Raw genomic sequence first — 20310 nt, forward strand, 5'->3', positions numbered from 1 at the left:
TTGACAAGATTTAATTGACATTGAAGAAGGGATGGCTGTATTGCCTACCCTTAACTTTATATGCCTTTCGGAAACAGCCTGGTTCAGACCATCATCTCACCCCTCACGAGCTAGTGACAGGGAAGTGAATGAGAACACTCCTTACACATCTGCCTAGCGGTAGAAGTGATGCCCAGAGCGTAGCTAAAACTTTAGGTGATAAATTAAAAGAATATTTGACATGTATGACCTCTAGCATCTCTCTAATTTCAGATCAACTCAGGCATCAGGAGGGTCGGTCTCAGAACACAGATGAAGACAATTCAGCAACCGGATCACTCGAACCTTTATCGGCACCCAGGTTGTTTGTTGGTGATTCTATCCTAATGAAGAATTGCACCAGAAAGTGGTAGCAGCCACGTTTTCATGGCCCCATTTGATTTGAAAATATAACCCCCGCCCCTCAGCAGTAAAAGTCCAAGGCAGGCGAGCTTGGCTTCACTTAAGTGATGTGAAGGCATGTAAAGGTGAGACCTACCCTCCCACCGTTGCCGATCCAGACGCAAGACAAGAAGAAAAGTTTCAGCGCATGCAGACTCAAACGATGACAAAGCAGAAGGACGATAAGGTGACCAACTGCTAATGCAGATTTTGCATTTGGACTGACATACGAACTGAGATTCCTTATAGATATTATACCAGGAGGGCAAACCTTTGCTGAGAATTTCAGGAATTTCTTGAAAAATTAACTTTAGAATAACATTGACGTATCAAAGTTATGCCCAAAACGTCAGTTCTTGATCAAAAATTGGATACAAGCTCAATATCCAGATTCATTTCTCACTGAATACCTGTTTCATCCAACACATGGTTCTCACTGACAGTGATGTGCATAGGCTTGTGCTTGCTGTTTTTGTATTGATCCTTCAAGCTTATCCTGCTCTTGTCAGAAGAGACGTTGATATTCACACTTTTTTACAGGATCCTAAGAATTGCCCTGTGATTAGAAGGCTCCTTATCACAATTATAGAACATATACTGCAATTGCATGAGTAAAAGAATCTTTTTATGATTATATTAGAAATGAGGAATGGTGAAGATAACATGATTTTAGGGAATGAACAAACAGGGCCATTACCAGGATGGCGAGAGAGATGGATGTTGATGGTCTTGTGCGTAATATATGCCTGTACAATTACTCTTTTTGTCTTTCTGTTTCTCCTGATTTACACTCTCCATCATATTGGTCCTGATAAGGCAGATGTCCCTTTGGTTCTTCCCACTATGAAAACTGCTTTTGATTAACTTTGTGGTCAGTACACAAACCTTGCATATGGGAGATATAGGAGAAATGCAGAGGAAGATATTGAGGGGATAAACACATAGATAATGCTGCACACTTGGGTAATAACTTGTGGTATCAGCACATGAGAAAGGTGGGATAGGGAACATCTAAGGAGAGTTGCTATGTCTGTGCTCTCATACCCTATGCCATGAATACAGTGCAAACTTTCATTTCAGGGGAAGTCCCAGAATACAATGCCAGATGCCTCGTTCACCTTGCAGCATGCATGATTAGAGGACAATTTCAGGGAAGTGGGGCCACTTTGTGATGGAAATCGAAATGGTTGTTTCCATTCCAGGATGACTATATCAAGACATCACAGACGGAAAAGCAACCAGGATGGGAGAGCAAGATGCGTGTGTATCCTACAAATGGACAGGAAGAGGTAGTTGTAAAAGACATGAAGAGGATGGAATGCCCAGATATAACAGAAATTGCTGGATCGCCTGGATGTTGGGAGCGAACTCAAGTCTTAGTCTATGGACAAGTGAAATCCAAGAAGGGATGGGAAGGAGGACTGATGTCCTGTGCAGCGAATCTACTGAAGCCAGAACATGTGCAAGAGGTAAAGAGAGTAAACAATGGGTCTTTGAAGTCATGGGCCAAACATGCCAAACTTCTGACGTGGATCAAAGATTAATCGGGTCCAATGATTGTGGTTCGATTGGCAAATGCAATGTGTTTCTGAAGAGAAGGAAGGAAACATGTGGAAGATAACATAGGCTGCAAGACGGCAGTTGATGTTACCAGAATGGGAGCATGGACAGCCTTCCTGATGGATCGATATTGGGCTTGTGGGCCCAGGGCCTACATGAAGTTGCCCAAGGAGTTGGGAGGGACATGTTCCTTTGTGCTCATCCATGTTCCAGTGTTAGTAATTCCTCAGAGTGACTGAACATTGGAGAATTTCCAAAGGTAGATGCCCATTTGAGAAGGAGAAGATTGCTTGAATTTCTCAATCGAACCATAGGGAGAACTACTTCTCAGCTAAGTCAATAGACACATGTGAAGCCATTCCTTATGAGCATAGGCTGTTCAGAAAGACTGCCTCAATCTTCACGACTATCTTCATGCCTGGGATCCAGACGATGGCCAATTCTAAATGGTTGCAAATTACCAGATGGGAGCTTTTGCAATCCCCACCATCATAAAGGGATTCAATGCTATCAAGGAAGAATTAAGGGCCATACGATTGATGACCATGGAGAACAGATATGTCCTTGACATGATCACTGCAATGGAAGGAGGAGTTTGCACCAAAATCAGGCCATCATGTTGCACATTCATACCTTCTCACGATGACGAGAATCTTGACAGAGGTCATAACGCTGCTAACGGGCCTGCATAACAAGATGGAAGACGAGACAGAGGACATTGCAGATGAAAGTTGGTTTGCATCTATCTTCTCATGGATTCCACATTGGATGGCAAACATTTTCAAATTTCATGGAGCATTATTTGTGATGGTGATGTTTGGATTCTGTGTGATAAGGATAATAATCACACAATGCAAGAAGACAGCAAAGAAAGCAGTAGGGATGAAGATCATGATCGATGTTGAATCAGTGTTTGGACCCAAGGAATTGACCGATGATGATGTCAGAAAATATATAGAGCCCTGAAGAGCCGAAGTTCCTACATCTGAAGAATCACAAGAAGTTTGTGGCATAATGGGTCTATTGTAATCTGATTGGACAGTGTAGCTACATGACCTGGAGTGTTGATGAAAATGTTACACCAGCCGGTTCCATGAAGGGAGTTATGAAGATCTGGACTCCAAAAAAGCACTTCTTCAAGAGGAGGTATCAGAATGTGTAGACCGGTGAAGGTGTGGTTGATGACTCGGCCAGAGGGGGGAGTGTAGAAGAGCAGCTAATTGCCTCTACAGGAAGTCCCACCGCCCAACCATCTGTATGCTGGAAGCCCGAAATTGTGCCATGCTTGACGCCAGCAGTTCCAACCATTCCACAACGAATATTAGATAAAAGGTATCCACTAAGAAAACCCTATCTAATGTATCCCCGAAGAGATGACAATCTGAGGGAGGAGCTCCCCAGAGGAATATGAAAATGAATTAAAGAGAAACTGGTGACATCACAAGAGACAAGCGTGACGCACAGAGAAGACTAGCTGAAGAAGAGAATGTATGGACCTTATAGAATTTTATAACAAAGTAAAGAATCAAGTAAACTTTTATATGCGAAAAGAAGATTGCTGTCATGCGCAGAAGGAAGGTCAGGCACACCGCCTTACATAACACTCATCCCCCGGGGACTCCCTGACACATAACACAGCTAGACTCCCCAAGTCACAGTCAGCCCTTCACATGGTCACGCTACCTGTGGTGCAAGGGAAGCGTCACCAGCTTCAAGGCTCTATCAGAGGGCGATATTATTTGTTCCCTCGTTTCCAGTGGCAACTGCCATGGAGATTGCGAGCGGGCTGGAACAGGAGCAGTCGGCGGCAACCACTTCCCGGTTCCGGGTCGAATTCCCGGTCACGTGCACTGAACCCCGCTCACGTGATCAGGAGTCGGCAGGGATAAAAGCGGCGTACTTTGAACCACTCGCGGCTTCACAGCTGTTTCACGACACTGTTTGGCGTTTTCGATTCACGTTGGATTCATTTGGAAACAGACCTCAAGCCTACGGATTACAGACTGGTTATTCTTGCTCCTTGGATTAGTGGTTTTGGTTTCTGCTCAGATTTACTGACTTTTTGGATTTTGGCTAACGTTTAACGGATTGTTTGGATTACCCTTCTCTGCTTTGTCAAGTGTTCTACGGTCTTCAGGGTTCCTTGAACTGCTACGGTGCCTTAAGCACGAGTACCAGAGTGTTACAAATACATCCAAGAATCATCAGGTGTGTAGCCAGCGCTGAGTTTCTGGCGCCTGGCTTTAAGGATTGCTGACGCTCCCCTGCACCACAGCCTCAGAGTTCCTGGCAGTTGTAAATCACCCTTGGGTAAGCCCTTTTTCAATAACAGTTACATTGTTGGCAGTACTGTGCTTGTTTGTGCTAATACCTGAATTCATTCCACATCTCTGGGGTCCTCGGAGGCGTCTGATCCTGCGAAACAACAACCACCTGTGGCCTCAAGGCTTGCATAGGGAGTAGTTTTCTTTCTCTCTGTGTGGAACTTGGGGACAGAGGCCCATATATTCTTCACGACGTGTCAAGTCAAGACAGACTGTGAAGCTGCGGGTTGTGTTGAATATGGAGGCCGCAGCCGACGACCCCGTGGCTGCGTTGGTACAGGAAATCACAGTGTTGAGGGCGGATATGACAGCCGCCAATACCGCTATACATCAGCGGTTAGACCTCATCCAAAGTGCTCACAATCCCTTACCCGCTGATGCAGAGTTTGGTGATGTGGTTGCCCAACCCCCAGTAGCGTCACCTGTCGTTCCCACGGCAGCACCTCAAGTTCCCGTACTGGTGCCCACGCCCTTTCCCTTGGCTGCTCCAGAAAGATTTCATGGAGATCCCAGAAAGTTTCGTACATTCCTAAACCAATGCAAATTGTATTTTCTCTGTAGACCCCAGGCTTTTCCCGATTCCACCACAAAGGCGGCATTTACCCTATCCCATCTAGCTGGTACAGCTGCCGCTTGGGCAAACCCATTACTGGAAAACAACAGTCCCGTTCTTTATGATTTTGATTTACTAGTCACAATAATGACTCAGGTATTTGACACACGCCACAAGGCCCAGTCCCGGGATCTCGAGTTATTGGAATTATCTCAAGGAAAGGGTTCACTCATAGAATACATTGCCCGATTCAATCAATTGGCTGCTGAGACTTCTTGGCCCGAAACAAAAAAGGCAGTGGTGTTTTATAAAGGACTCAGTAATTCCATGAAGGATGCTATGCCCGTCATACCCTCTCTGCCCACACAACACGTTGAAGTACTTGACCTCGCCTTACAGATAGACGCACAGCGTTGTGAACGTAAATCTGAAGCAGGGTTTCCTAATACAGTTCAGACCTCCCCTTCCACAGATACAGGTGGTGAACCCATGCAAATAGGCGGAATCCGCAGCCCGATTTCCCAAATTGAGCGAGAACGCTGTAGAACTGACAACGCCTGCTATAATTGTGGCCTAAACGGTCATTTTGTAAAGACCTGTCCTCGGCGTCCCAAGACAAAAAATCCGGTTTTTCAGACTGCTCGACCCTAGATTCGAGGGCCGGATCGAGCAGTTTATCCACTCCCTCGGAAATGATACCTGCTTTTGGGAGGGTTAGGCCAGTGGTGGTACAGGCTACTTTGAAACCCACATCAGATGTCATTCACACATTCCATTGTTATTGATTCAGGTGCCACAGGCAATTATGTCGATATAATGTTGGCCAAGTCATTGAATCTACCCCTGGTTACCAAACAACACCCAGAACCCGTACATGCAGTAGACGGCACGGCATTGATTTCCGGTCCGATCAGACAACAAACTGCCCCAATCACCATGAATATACAGAACACCCATCAGGAAGTGATTTCCTTTGATTTAATTTCGATGCCAAAGTTTGGGTTGATATTGGGTATCCCGTGGTTGAAACAACATAATCCACTGATTGACTGGAAGTCTGGGCATGTTCATTTTGAGTCGGAAAAATGTCAAAATGATTGCCTCACTGTACCCGAAGGCATTGATTCACCCCCACGTGCTTTGGGGGCCATCGCGCAGCTCACGCTGAACGATGACATCCCGTCTTCATCAGAGACACACCTGGTGGGGGCTGTTGCAACTGGTATTCCTGCAGAATACCAAGATTTTCAGGAGGTTTTCGATAAGGGCTCTTCTGAAAATCTTCCTCCACATCGCCCTTATGATTGTCCCATTGACATAATTCGTGATTCCATTTTCCTTCGATACGCATTTACTCACTGTCTCCCTCAGAGGAACAAGCTCTTAAGGAATACATCCAAAAGGCCCTAAAAATTGGTCACATACGCCCTTCTACCTCTCGGGCGGCCAGCCCTATTTTTTTGTTCCCAAAAAGGAGGGCGACTTACGTCCCTGTGTGGATTACCGCCGCTTGAATTCCATCACCGTAAAAAATCGGTATCCTATCCCTTTGATCACCCCATTGTTGGATAGATTAAGTCACGCCACTGTCTTTACGAAACTCTATCTCTGTGGAGCATATAACCTGCTTAGGATTCGCCCCGGAGACGAGTGGAAAACTGCCTTTTCTACTCAGTATGGGCTGTTTGAATATGGGGTTATGCCCTTTGGGCTCTGTAACACCCCAGCCACATTTCAACGTTTCATGAACGAGGTATTCCATGACTTGCTGGATGTATGTGTAGCAGTATATCTTGATGATATTCTCGTTTTTTCACAAAACCTAAAAGAACATGTGACACACGTCCGCAAGGTTTTGTCCCGTCTTTGTCAAAATTCACTCTTCGCTAAGCCTGACAAGTGTCAGTTTCATACTGACAGTGTGGAATTCCTGGGATTCCATATTACGCCCGGGGGTCTATCCATGAATCATTCCAAGGTTCGTGCTGTGTTGGATTGGCCGAAGCCCAGTAACCTTAAGGCATTACAATAATTTCTGGGCTTCTCAAATTACTACAGGCCTTTTATTCAGGATTTTTCCTCCATTGTAACACCCCTTACTGCATTAACCAGCCCAAAGATGCCTTTTGTGTGGCTAGAAGAACACCAGACAGCTTTTGATGCATTAAAGACAGCGTTTACCACTGCCCTCGTTTTGAAACATCCCGATCCAGAACTCCCTTTCATAGTGGAAGCAGATGCATCCTCATTTGCCCTTGGCGCAGTGTTATCCCAGCATTGCCCCTATTCAGGTCAGCTACATCCAGTGGCATTTCAATCCCAAAAATGTTCCCCTACCGAAAGCCATTACACTGTTACGGAAAAAGAATTATTGGCCATCAAGGATGCCTTTCAAGTCTGGCGACATCATCTGTTAGGGGCAAAACATCCAATCACGGTATTCACAGATCACCGTAATATCCAAGATTTAGCCTCACTCAAGTGTATCAATAGCCGGCAGGTGCGGTGGCCTTTATTCTTTGCGGCCTTCGACTTCCAGATCAAACATCGATCGGGCTTGTCCCATGGAAAGGCAGACGCATTGTCTCATTCCCCTGGCGGGGTCTCCCTACCTGTTTTTCCTGAAACCCTATTAGACCAACATGTCATTTGTCTATGTAAACCTCCTTTACCACTACTGAAATCGATTCGAACTTGGGTTTCGCTACATCCTGAACAAGTCTCAGAGTGGGATCCGGTGTTTCATGATGGGTTACCTTTCATCCAGAATAAATTATTGTTACCAACAGCAGAGACCCCAACCTTGCTCTGGAATGGTCCCATGACAGTGCCATTAATGGACATCCTGGACAAAAGAGGACGTTGGACCTCCTCAAATGTTGGTGTTGGTGGCCATCCATGAAACGCGATGTTGAAGGCTGTGAACACGTGTGCAATATGTGCCCAGTGTAAACATCGCCGAGGGCGCCCAGTGGGTCTCTTACATCCCTTGCCTGTACCTCCTCGACCCTGGCACACAGTTTCGATGGATTTTGTGACGGATTTACCCCAAACTAAGGGCTTCGATACAGTTTGGGTGGTGGTGGATTCTTTTTCTAAGCTCGCTCGATTTATTCCCTGTTTTGGCATACCGTCCGCCCCAGACCTGGCAAACCTTTTCTTTAAATCTGTCTTCTGTCTTTTTGGGCTACCCACGGTATCATCTCAGACAGGGGGCCGCAATTCACATCTCGGTTCTGGCGGGCACTCACAGGTCTCCTGGGCATTGATTCCCGTTTCTCATCCGCCTATCATCCGGAAACAGATGGCCAGACTGAGAGGGTGAACCAGGCCATGGAACAGTATTTACGCTGTCTCATTTTACAGCACCAACAATCATGGTTAAATGTCCTGCACCTTGCTGAATTCGCTTACAATAACTCTTTGCACGCTTCTACTGGCTCTTCTCCCTTTTATGTTCTGTATGGTCAGGATCCCCGTACCTTGCCTGTTCCTGATTTCACACTTTCTGTTAATCCTCCTGCGGTTGCATGTGCTCGTGACCTGTCGGCTGTTCATGCCCAGATGCTCACTCATCTTCGCGAGGCTCAGGCGTCGGCGAAGTCTGCGGCTGATAGACGGAGGGCTGTGGCACCTTCCTATTCTGTGGGAGACAAGATTTGGCTTTCTTCACGTCGCCTCCGACTGCCAGGTTGTCGCAAATTGCTTCCCCGTTTTGTAGGACCCTATAGGATTTCTGCAGTGATCAACCCGGTGGCCTATCGCCTCTCTGTTCCCGCTTCTTGGCGCATCCATCCCGTGTTTCATACCTCCCTATTGAAACCTTGTCCCGCTCCTACCCGTCTTCGCTCTGCCCCGGGACCCGTTTCTGTGGGTGGTTCTGAGGAGTATGAGGTGTTGAACATTCTGGGGTCCCGTGTGGTTAGGGGTGGTCTCCAGTATCTTGTGGACTGGGCGGGTTTTGGCCCGGAGGAACGATGTTGGATTTCTGCGGCAGATGTCCATGCCCCCTCGGCTGGTTTCTCGTTTTCACCTGGACCATCCCGCATGCCCACGTGGTGTGGGCCATTGGGGGGGCTATGGCTCTGTCATGCGCAGAAGGAAGGTCAGGCACACCGCCTTACATAACACTCATACCGCCGGGGACTCCCTGACACATAACACAGCTAGACTCCCCAAGTCACAGTCAGCCCTTCACATGGTCACGCCACCTGTGGTGCGAGGGAAGCGTCACCAGCTTCAAGGCTCTGTCAGAGGGCGATATTATTTGTTCCCTCGTTTCCAGTGGCAACTGCCATGGAGATTGCGAGCGGGCTGGAGCAGGAGTAGATCGGCGGCAACCACTTCCCGGTTCCGGGCCGAATTCCCGGTCACGTGCCCTGAGCTCCACTCACGTGATCAGGAGTTGACAGGGATAAAAGTGGCGTACTTTGAACCACTCGCTGCTTCACAGGTGTTTCACGACACTGTTTGGCGTTTTCGATTCACGTTGGATTCATTTGGATACAGACCTCAAGCCTACGGATTACGGACTGGTTATTCTTGCTCCTTGGATTTGTGGTTTTGGTTTCTGCTTGGATTTACAGACTTTTTGGATTTTGGCTAACGTTTAACAGATTGTTTGGATTACCCTTCTCTGCTTTGTCAAGTGTTCTACGGTCTTCAGGGTTCCTTGAACTGCTACGGTGCCTTAAGCACGAGTACCACAGTGTTACAGATACATCCAAGAATCATCAGGTGTGTAGCCAGCGCTGAGTTTCTGGCGCCTGGCTTTAAGGATGGCTGACGCTTCCCTGCACCACAGCCTCAGAGTTCCTGGCAGTTGTACATCACCCTTGGGTAAGCCCTTTTTCAATAACAGTTACATTGTTGGCAGTACTGTGCTTGTTTGTGCTAATACCTGAATTCATTCCACAGCTCTGGGGTCCTCGGCGGCGTCTGGTCCTGCGAAACAACAACCACCTGTGGCCTCAAGGCTCGCATAGGGAGTAGATTTCTTTCTCTCTGTGTGGAACTTGGGGACAGAGGCCCATATATTCTTCACAACGCGTCAAGTCACGACAATTGGGCACGTGAAGAGCACTGCAGAAAATGTAAGCCGTTCAATAACTGTACAAATGCTGTATTGCAAGTAGATCAAGTAATCTTAGAGACTTGCTATGAGTAGAGAATAGACTGCAGGCGAAGCCGCCATTATGTAGAAATTGGACATCAGTGTCATAAATGTAGGAAGCTTAAACCCATGAAAGAAGAGTCGAGAGCTGTGTCGCAGCAAAGAATTAGCCGAGATCATGGATGAGTCTGGAAGGGCTGTCTGGTCTGGTGTCAAGGCTGAAGCAGCCAAGACTGGTTATCTATTCTTGAAGGAATTGAACGTGAGATGCTGAATCACCCCTTGTTAAGGTGCAAAGAAAAAACACCATGAGTGCCAGGTTTTATTCATTTAAGACAATTAAAGACTGAAAAATTGACCAAATCAGGGTCTCCTGTCATGTGAGCCAAAGATGGAAATAGAGGCGGGCGAGGAGTTCGAGAACAACGATAGTGCGTGCCCACACTCCCTTATATTCTCAGAGACAAGGATGCTTTGCAAGGCCAAGTTCAAAGACAATCTCCATGGCAGAAGGCATGGGTGATGAGAGATGTTGGGCTAATTGGTTGGGGAGGTACAGTCAAGTCCACCTCCTGACACCTGGGGTATGAGCTTATGTGCTCCGAGTGAAGCGAATGTTCCAGACTGGCAAGAGCATGCCAACCAATTGTAGATGGCTGTATAACGAAGGGCCTTATAGTTTGAGAGCCAATGATATGCTGTGTACCTAATAGCGATGAAAATTACTTGCACTAGAGGTGGGTATAAGCTGTCCATATGATAGTAGATGTCCAATCACAACTCAACCCCTTATAGAAAGTATACTTAGATGTTCCCCTTGAATGTATCACAACCCTTTGTGAGTTTCTCTTATTTGCCACGTAGTATGACGTCACGTATGATTAATATTTACTATATAAGTGTTATTTATTGTATAATGCTCTGAGAGCACGTGCAACGTCCGTTCATGTCCGTTGTAACTCCCTGTTTTAGACAATTGATATTAAAAAAGAAACCTTTGCCATCTTCCCGAGTTGGTTCCGTTAATTGGTGTAAGAGTTACTCTGCTTCCAATCCACTGGATCACACACTACCCAAAGGGCCTTACGTTCACCGACATGATCCAGGTGTGCCACGGCTACCGCTTCATGATAGTGATTGTGTGCTTGTTTTCCTGATGGATCGAACATGGTCCCTGCTCACACCCCAACGCCCTCAGAGCAGCAGAATTTGTGGTTAGAGAGCTGTTCCCATGATGCAGAGCTGGGGGGTGAGGACCTGTGGTCTGACAATGGACCTCAATTCGTAAATGAGACTTTCAAGCCTATCGCAACCTTACTGGGGATACAGCACAAATTCTCCTGCCTGTGCCTGTCACTGGCAAGCGAACAGGGTTTGTGAGCGCCTCAATGGCCTGCTCAAAGAGAAAATTGCAAAAATAAAAGCCACTTTAAAAAGGGATGGCTTCACTGTTTGCCCTTAGAACTGTTCGCATTGCGCAATCAGCCCAAATCCAACCACCACTTAATGCCTTATGAGGTGGTAACAGGACGGTGCATGCGACTTCCCCTGACTCCTCCCACTAGGACATTGACAGACACAAATGCAACCTCGGATGTTCTTGGAAATTAGATGTAGGAGTATGTAGCTTCTTCGATGGCTAGAGCGTCTTTCATTTCTCACCAATTGCAGGCACGGGGGAAAGGTCGAAGAACAGCGAGGAAGATAACGTCCTAGACAAGAATTGAAGACTTTTGAAACAACCGTTACTGTATCCCAGGGACACCGTCTTACTGCTGAATTTTGTGAGGCCCTGGTACAAACCCAGGTTCGAGGGGCCCTATGTCGTAGAACAAGCCACAGATCGTGCAGTGAAATTGAATGGGAAAAAAGTGTGGAATCATATTGGAGACATTAAGCCCTGCCGAGGTGAGACCTCTTCCTGCCTAAAAGAAGACGATTTGATGCAAGAAGAAAAAGACACAGAAGAAGAACAACTGTGGCTAACATGGTCTGGGGCCAGAGAGTTAGGGAAGTGCAACACGCATACCTAGATTAGGCACACTATATTTTCCTTCCAATTGGTATTTGTCAAGAAAGTAAAGATTGTCCGAGCCAGATGATTTTCAATAGACATAAATCCTTCCAGGAATGCTTTTTTGGATTTGTGATATGGACAGAAACTGAATGAATGATTCCTCCACAACAGTTTTCTCATGCTTTTCTGCTTTATGTAGCCCAGACATGCCCAGGCGCGTAGGAGACCCATAAAATCTGGGGGGGACAGGGGACACCTTGGGGACTTGGGCGAGGAGAGGCAGGAATTGCCTGCTTGCAGATACTCCTTTACATCTTTCCCCCGTCACTGACATATTCAGTAGATTGTACAGGAGCTAACCCAAATGTATGGAAATACTTTGGTCTTAATAATATTCCCCCCATGGGCCTTGTTTTTCTCTTCCACCTCAGTCTGTGTGATGATCAGTTTCACTTCTTGTGTTTCTCCAGGTCTCCCAGCGATGGACCTTTACTCTCACCTTGCTTTAAGTGCAGATGCTTTATGGAGTTTTGCCAACCCATCCTATCCTATTCCACTTGAACCCTCAATGATGGAACATGAATGTGCCCCTTTACAGCAGTGTATGAGCTGCAATCATACCTCGACACCAGGGTATTCACTGGATTTACATGGATAGCGGAACAAGTGCTGTTGTGAATCTCGAGGCTCTGCTTTATTTTTTTCTGGGTCCCCCAGATGGCTTATGGTTGCCTCTATTAAAACATGTCTAAAACTCATTATTCAGCTTGTGGTGGGTACCAGATATTCAGTTGCATCCCTATTTTAAAACAAGCGTTGGCAACGCCAACCATTTCGGTTTTAATGTAGGCATGGAAAAGGCACTTGCCAGGCACCGCCATAGTGGTATTAGGTACCCTCTGATGGTAGCAGCTGCAAAATGGTGCAAGTACCTGGACATTTAATGGCAGTGCCTGGCATTTAATGGCAGTGCCTGCACAAGCAAACACTTGCCATTGCTAGTTATTAGCAGGACTTCAGTGAAGGAAATGCAAAGTGTTAATAGAGTGGCTGAAGGCATCCCTGGATGAGACATTTGTATTACACCAGTAGTATGTTCCCAGCTCCAATTAAGTTATTAACTACACAGGGCTTTGTAGTATGATATGAAATGGCATTTTTAACACGCCTATACACAAGTGTTTCAAGGCACGACGAGGCAAGGGAGGGGAAACAGAGGGAAGACAGACAACAATCCTACTAGGCCTGGTGTCATTCAGATCACACAAGGGCATGGGAAGGGGAAGAGGGAAAGTGCTGAGGGGGTGAGGTGAGGGGACAGTGCAGTACATGGGATAATAAGATAAATAAACAAAGTAAAAGTAAGGCCAGCAGGTGGCAAATGTAAGGGTAAGTGCAGACAACAGGTGTCAAGTGCTGGTAGTGGGAATGTAGGGATACAGAAAACAGTCCCCAAGTGTGGGGGTTGCCAGGAAGGCAGTGCAGGAGTGTGACTGGTGGAGGAGGGGGCCTGGGTCCGAGATCAGAGGGTGACCAAGTAACCAGTGCAGTTTCAGTATCAGCCAGGAAGTCAGCAGGGGAGAGGAGGAGAAAAAGCAGAAGCAAAGAGAAAGGTTTTGAGGTGCTTCCGGAACCGGAGATGATTCTCCTCAAGTTTCAGGGCCCCAGTCGAAGAAACAGATCTACCACCAACTCGTTGCTTGGAGGAGCGTCTGCTCCTGAGGGTGTTGGAAGCGTATGAGCGAAGAGCTTAAGAAGGAAGATATTTAGGGAGAGAGAGTTGAAGGTATTGAGGCCCCAGGCCCCAGAATGCCTTATGGACAATGCAGAGGGTTTTGAACTTAATCCTCACAGCCACTGGGAGCCAATGCAGAGATTTCAGTCCTGGAGAGATACAATCCCTGGGCTTGAGGCCAAGGACAAGTCTCGCAGTTCTGTTCTGGATGAGTTGCAGGGGGCGGAGAGTAGCAGGCAGATTTAGAAAAAGGCTGGTGCAACAGTCCAGCCTATAGAGAACTGGAGCTCTGGAGACAGTGAGTTTCTGGGAGAAGGAGAGAAATGGAAGACTACCTCTGAGGAGGTGCAGCTGGTAGTGAGACTTCTTCGAGACGTCAGAGATGTGAGGCGAGAAGGAGAGTGTGGAGTCGAAGATGACGCTGAGGTTTTTGGCCTCACAGTTGGGAGCAGGAAGAAGGCCAAGAGAGGCCAGATAGAGAGTGACAGGAAAGGAGGGAGCGGGTGTGCCGATGAGGCGAATCTCGGTCTTACTGGCATTAAGGCAGAGATCATTGGCAGCACACCACTCCCGTATGGCAGGCAGACAGTCAGAGATGAAAGAGGGAGAAGAGGGAGAAGAGGTGGCTGAGGGTAGCCTGAAAGTGAGCTGAGTGTCATCCGCATAGCACTAGAAGTTGGGGCAGAGCGTGGCAATGCGGTGGGCAAGAAGTGCCAAGTATTGGTTGAACAGCCAGAGAAAGAGGTTAGACACATGGGGAACACCACGTGTAGAGATAGAGATAGAGGAAGGACCCAAGTTGAACCTGGGAGGGTCAATTAGAGAGGAAAGAAGTCAGCCACGCCAGGACCTGACCGGTGATCCCCAGGTTATCATGGAGACGGTTGAGCAGGATGGCATGGATGACTGTGTCAAAGGCAGAAGAGAGATCAAGTAAGATGAGGACACAGGGGGTGTTGGAATCAAGGTTGGAGAGCAGGTCTTCACGGATGTTCAGGAGAGCAGTTCCGTGCTTCTGGCAGCTCTGAAGCCAGACTGATGATCATGGAGACAACCATCACATTCAGTGTGAAGATTAAGCTGGGAGATGGCCAGCTTTTCCAAGAGTTTGCCCAGGAAAGGAGTGTTGGAGATTGGGCGATAGTTAGCGGGCCAAGACGGGTCGGCAGAGGGTTTCTTAAGGAGAGGGTGCACAAGGGAGTGCTTCAGGGTTGAAGGGAAGACTCCAGTGGCAAAGGAGTGGTTGCAGAAATCGGCCAGGGCAGGAGCCAGGGAGTCAATGTGGTCCTTGATGGATTTGGAGGAACAGGGATGAACCTGTTTTGATGAGACTTTCATAGATCGGACTTGTCTAGAAACCTTGTCTGGGGAGAACAGGGTAAAGGCAGAGAAGGAGGGGGAGAAGTGGCTGAGGAATGGTCAGAGGAAGAGCAGGGAGTAGAGGGAGGAAGGGAAGAGGAGGAGAGAGGGGACAGGATGTCCTGAGTTTTAAAGATGAAATGAGAAGCCAATGCCGTTCAAACATACCTAAGTCAATGGCTTTATCTAAACCCGAAGCACATCCTATCACATTTCTGCCATATACCATTCTCCCTGTGTTCTGGTGTTTCCTGAACCCCTCTCTCCCCTGCACACACTGGTCACCCCGTGCTGCAAGCCATCCCCATCTTTCATCTGCACTCCGTTCTTGTTCCCATCTCACCCCTCACTTGCTCCTCTCTTTTTCTGTCCTCTGCACCCTTTCAACCCTTTTTCACTTTGCATTCCCCCACTCTACTGCACTCCAGTCCCTCACTTCCCATTCCCCCATGGCCAGAACCCCACAACTCTCAACCCTTACACTAACTCAGCACTTTCTCCTCAGTCTTCAGAGCACCCTCGAGATCCTTGGGCGCTTTTCTACAACTATTAGTCATGCTCCATTGTCGTACCTCATTTTGGGGTCTTCTCCAGGTCACTGTCGAGGCAAGGCCCAGCCAGTGCTGTGCGCACATGCTTGTATTTATTGTTTACACTACAATGCTGCTTGCCGCTTGCCGGATGCTGCACCCCCCATACCGGCCTGCACAGCACTGGTCTGAGACCACATGTTTGCCTCATCTGCACTGTATGCAGTGTAAGTATACATACTCTCATCGCTCTGTTATGATGAAGTCCAGGTAAGGACCCAGCAGGGGGCTGAGGGGGACAAGTGGGTAATGGGGATTATAAGCCACTTGAACTTCCCTAAGCTAGTGCACTGTTCTGGATGTGCTAAGGGAACGGAAGGGAAGATGGCAACATACTTCTTCTCACAGCAACAGCATTAATACTGCAGATACCAGAGGGCCCCCTGGGAGCTCTGGGAGGCAAACACACAACACAAGGGAAAGGAAACTGCAACGGAGCATGCACAGGAATGTGCACTGGCACGCAGGTCCATGGGGGAAAGAGGCCCGCTAACAAGGCCATACAGTGCTGTCTCTGGTCACAGTCACCAGATAAGTAGCACGATGTAAGTGACTGGCCTGCAGTTATTTTCAGGGTGTTGAGCTGTGGGGTCAGGTCTTTGTAGTATTTACACATTAGCCTGCAGTGCAGGTCTAAGTAATTTCTCATTTCTGCATTCATGTAATACAGACTATTCTTTGTAGTCCACACGATTTCCAAACGGTCATCTCCCTATCATGGCTTTTTAATTCCCACGAGGCGCAGGTGGTGTGGCGGTGGTGGCACTCTGACCTCACACTACACTTATGGTTCCTAAATCCGAATTAAAGCTCTGCAGAGCCTAAACAAAGTCCCCCCTGGACCCACACCTCCCCACAGCCACAGCCACCACAGTAGCATAGTTGGGTTCAACTGCTTCAAATGAATCCACAGATGTGTGAGCACATCCCTTTGCTCCGGGTACAGGCTGGGGCAACTTGCATTTCACACCCACTTTTGTGGTCCTCACGAATGCCCTCATTATCGGGAAGACCACACTGCACAATGCACCCCATTATGAGCTTCAACATAAAGAAATAGCTTAATTTTCCAAACAATGGAGACTTTCCCAGAATAGCGCTAGTGTTTTTTTTTTATTTGAAAAGAAAATTTACATTTATATATAGTTTTACAAAAGAAAACTTTTACAAACGTTTTTTATGGAACCTGAACCTTTGAAATTTCAAACATGATCATTTAAAATCGCAATCAACAAAGAGGAAATTATAAAAATAGATTCATCATCCATTACTTTACACAAGCTTTTTTTTACCATCGTCATGTTTTTAACCTATCCAAAAAACATACCAATAAGTTTGTTAAGCATCATTTTGGGAGACAGTAATTCAACTTGTAGTAGTTAGATTATCATTTACACATTCCAGTACAGTTTCAATTTTACCCAAAAAGCGTACTAACGATATGATAAGTGCCATGCTCCCTCTATACATACAACTATCCCAAAGCGAAGATTTCGAAATATCTGTATCTTTTGGAGCAAAAATCCCCAGAAAATTATTTCTGTCATATTCAAAGAAGGAACAATCAACTACAAGATGTTTCAAAGTTTCAGTAGTTCCACAGTCACAAAAACGACAGTGCCGATTACTAAATACACAATTAATGTTTCGCCAATGATGAATTCTTTCAAGTGTATGGTATTGGTTCAATTTAAATCTCAAATATGCTCAACGTGTCTTACTTGACGGGCATAGCACCAGATAAGGTGATCTTAACTCTCTTCATCGCGGTCTTTTAGCATATTCCAGATATGATTTATAGGAATTATTACAATCCAAGGTTGTAGACCAATCACGATCATATAGGTTCCTTTTAACTTTAGGAAGCTGCATAACAAGATCTAAAGTCGTGAAGTCACAGTCATCTAAGATGTTCTTCATTTCTTTAACAAATATGATGGTAGATTTTAATTTATGCGAAACAAATAACCCATTTAAATCCATATACAGGGATTTTTTATGAGGAGCCATGATATCTGCATATCTTGATAGTTTTCTCCATGACCATCTGGCTGCTAGAGAAGATAGACCAAGTTCATGTCTAATGATAGAATTTGGGATTGAAGCAGATAGCCCCAGAACACTTTTCCATACATTTCCCTGTATTTGATTTAAAATGCCCCCCACATCAAGAAGACACATGTCCAAACCATACAAGAGGATTGGTACGACTTTCAACAGCTAGAAGTTCATCAACGGTAACAAAGAGAACTCGCAAATAGTTCTTAACAAAACCTTCATCATGGATACTAATGGACGCACCTTCATCTTTAAGTATGATTGCCAAACTTTAAGAGAATAATGGACATTTAAAGGGTACTCAAGATATCGAATTGAATTTTCACATTCAATAACAATACCATTCAATTGCCAACTATACGATTTGATTTTTCTGTAATTTCGAAAAACAACAATTTGTGATTTAGAAGAATTTGGTGTTGAATTATGTGATGCTGCAAATTTTGAAAATCGGTCCAGTTTTAGTTGTAATCCTCTAGGAGTACGATCAAACAGTAAAATATCATCTGCGGAACACAGCCACGAAATTTTTAGATCCCCTAGTTTCACAGGATACATGCCACTTTCATTCCACAACATATACATGTCGCAGAGATATAAATTAAACAATGTGGCGGCCATATTGCAGCCTTGCTTGACTCCTGTCATGGTCGCAATAGGAACTGTAAGTGCGCCTTCCCTATTTATCCTTATTTGATAAGTCGTGTGATTATGTAACATTGCAACCAATTGGACCATTCTTTTGGGGAAACCAAGTTTTATAAGTTTTGTCCATAATACTTCTCTTATAACTGTGTCAAACGCACTGCTCATATCTAATGCTGCCATATAGACAGCCCCTGTCTCAGGTGTTTTCGTTTGGGCAAAGATGTGAGAAATAATGAGAGCATTTAACAAAGTCCCAATGTACTTTCAAAACCCCGTTTGGAACTTGGAGTATATGTTCTTTGTTTCAATAAAATTATGGAGACGCTGAAGTAAGATAATGGAAAAAACTTTTTCTGAAGCATCCATCAGTGCGATTGGCCTAAAATTAGAAGGTAATTTAGGATTACCCTTCTTGTATAAAGGTATTAAATGTATGATTATGGCATTAAGCCATGACTTTGGGATAGAGTTGGTCGATAGAATATAAGCAAACTTAGTGTATAGAATGGCTCCCCAAAAATAGGGGTCATCTTTTAAAATACAGACAGGCAGACCATCAGGCCCAGCCGCCTTAGAGTAGTTAAGAAGGTTGATTGCGTCAACAATTTCATTCAAAGAAAAGGATATATGTTCCTTACAATTATATTCAAGTATACCTGAGTTTTGAGTTAAAAATTGCAGAGGCAAACTATATTTACATTTGAAGTAATCAATCCATGTAGAAGATGCAATTGGAGATCCAAAATCATGCAACAACGCCCCCTTTTTGTTATTTAATATTGCCCAGATGTTCCTAGTGTTGTGTGTGATGAGATACTTCATCATTTGTTGGTTCACTGAAAGTTTCATTCTAAATTTTATGGATTTTATTTCGTGCCTATATTTATTTATTATCTTATTTTTAGCATCGTAATAGTTAGTATGATGCAAGTGTCTCTGCTTCAATGCACGTAGACATCGATTTTTTTCCCTCTTAACTGCTGCTATCTCTGAATTGTAACCACTTTCAGAGGCTGAGTTATGGGTTTTCGCTTTTTGGGAAAGATATTCAATGTGTACCTTAATTATAAGCGAATTCCATTCTTCTCTTCTACGTGCATTGATAAACAGATCTATAGTAGTAGACACCCGAATTACATCTCTTTGGACCAAAAAGGAGAGTTCTCTACACATTTTCAGATGCCATCTCACAGAGGTCTGTGCTCGATGAAGGGTCACCAATCCCAAGGCAACATCTTTGTTCAAGGAGGCTAAGGGTCACTCTGGGTCAGATTATTGATTGATACATTATTTACCAAGGTCATGCAGACCAAAGAGACAAAAAAGTAATCAATGTAGGAGGATCTGAACCACCTCTTCCAGGTCCCTTTTATGATCCCCACTTTCATATTCCAGCAATTGAATATTCCATTCTTTGAAATAGGAGACCCAACGCTTCCCCAATATTGTTGAGGTAGCTGATGAAGGCTTACACTTATGATTTAGCTTAGACATTGATGGTAAATAGACATCATTAAAGTCGCCCCCAATAACAATCATATAATTCGGATTTCTGACCATAGCCTCCTCAAGTAACTCGTCCATGTTATCAAATGCAGCCTCAATCGAAGAATTAGGGGGATTGAAATACAAACACACAATTAAAAATGCACAAGTCGATACACCAATGGGGAGGAACTCAATTGCCAACATGCCATATTTCGCAAAAACAACCTTTGAGTTGTGATTTATGGCATTATTTATAAGTATAGCGGTACCCCCATACGGCCGACCAGTTACACCTTTTTCAGTCGGTATACAGAAGTTAGAAAATCCCTCAATGTTCAACTTGTTAACACACATAGTTTCCTGTAATAGGGTAATCGTGGGAGATCCCATTATTACATAATTAGAGGACCAATTCTCTAAATTACTTTTCCACAACAATTCCAAG

The sequence above is a fragment of the Ambystoma mexicanum genome, chromosome 5p (assembly GCF_040938575.1).
Source record: "Ambystoma mexicanum isolate Mex_15411 chromosome 5p, UKY_AmexF1_1, whole genome shotgun sequence".
Classification (NCBI taxonomy): Eukaryota; Metazoa; Chordata; class Amphibia; order Caudata; family Ambystomatidae; genus Ambystoma; species Ambystoma mexicanum.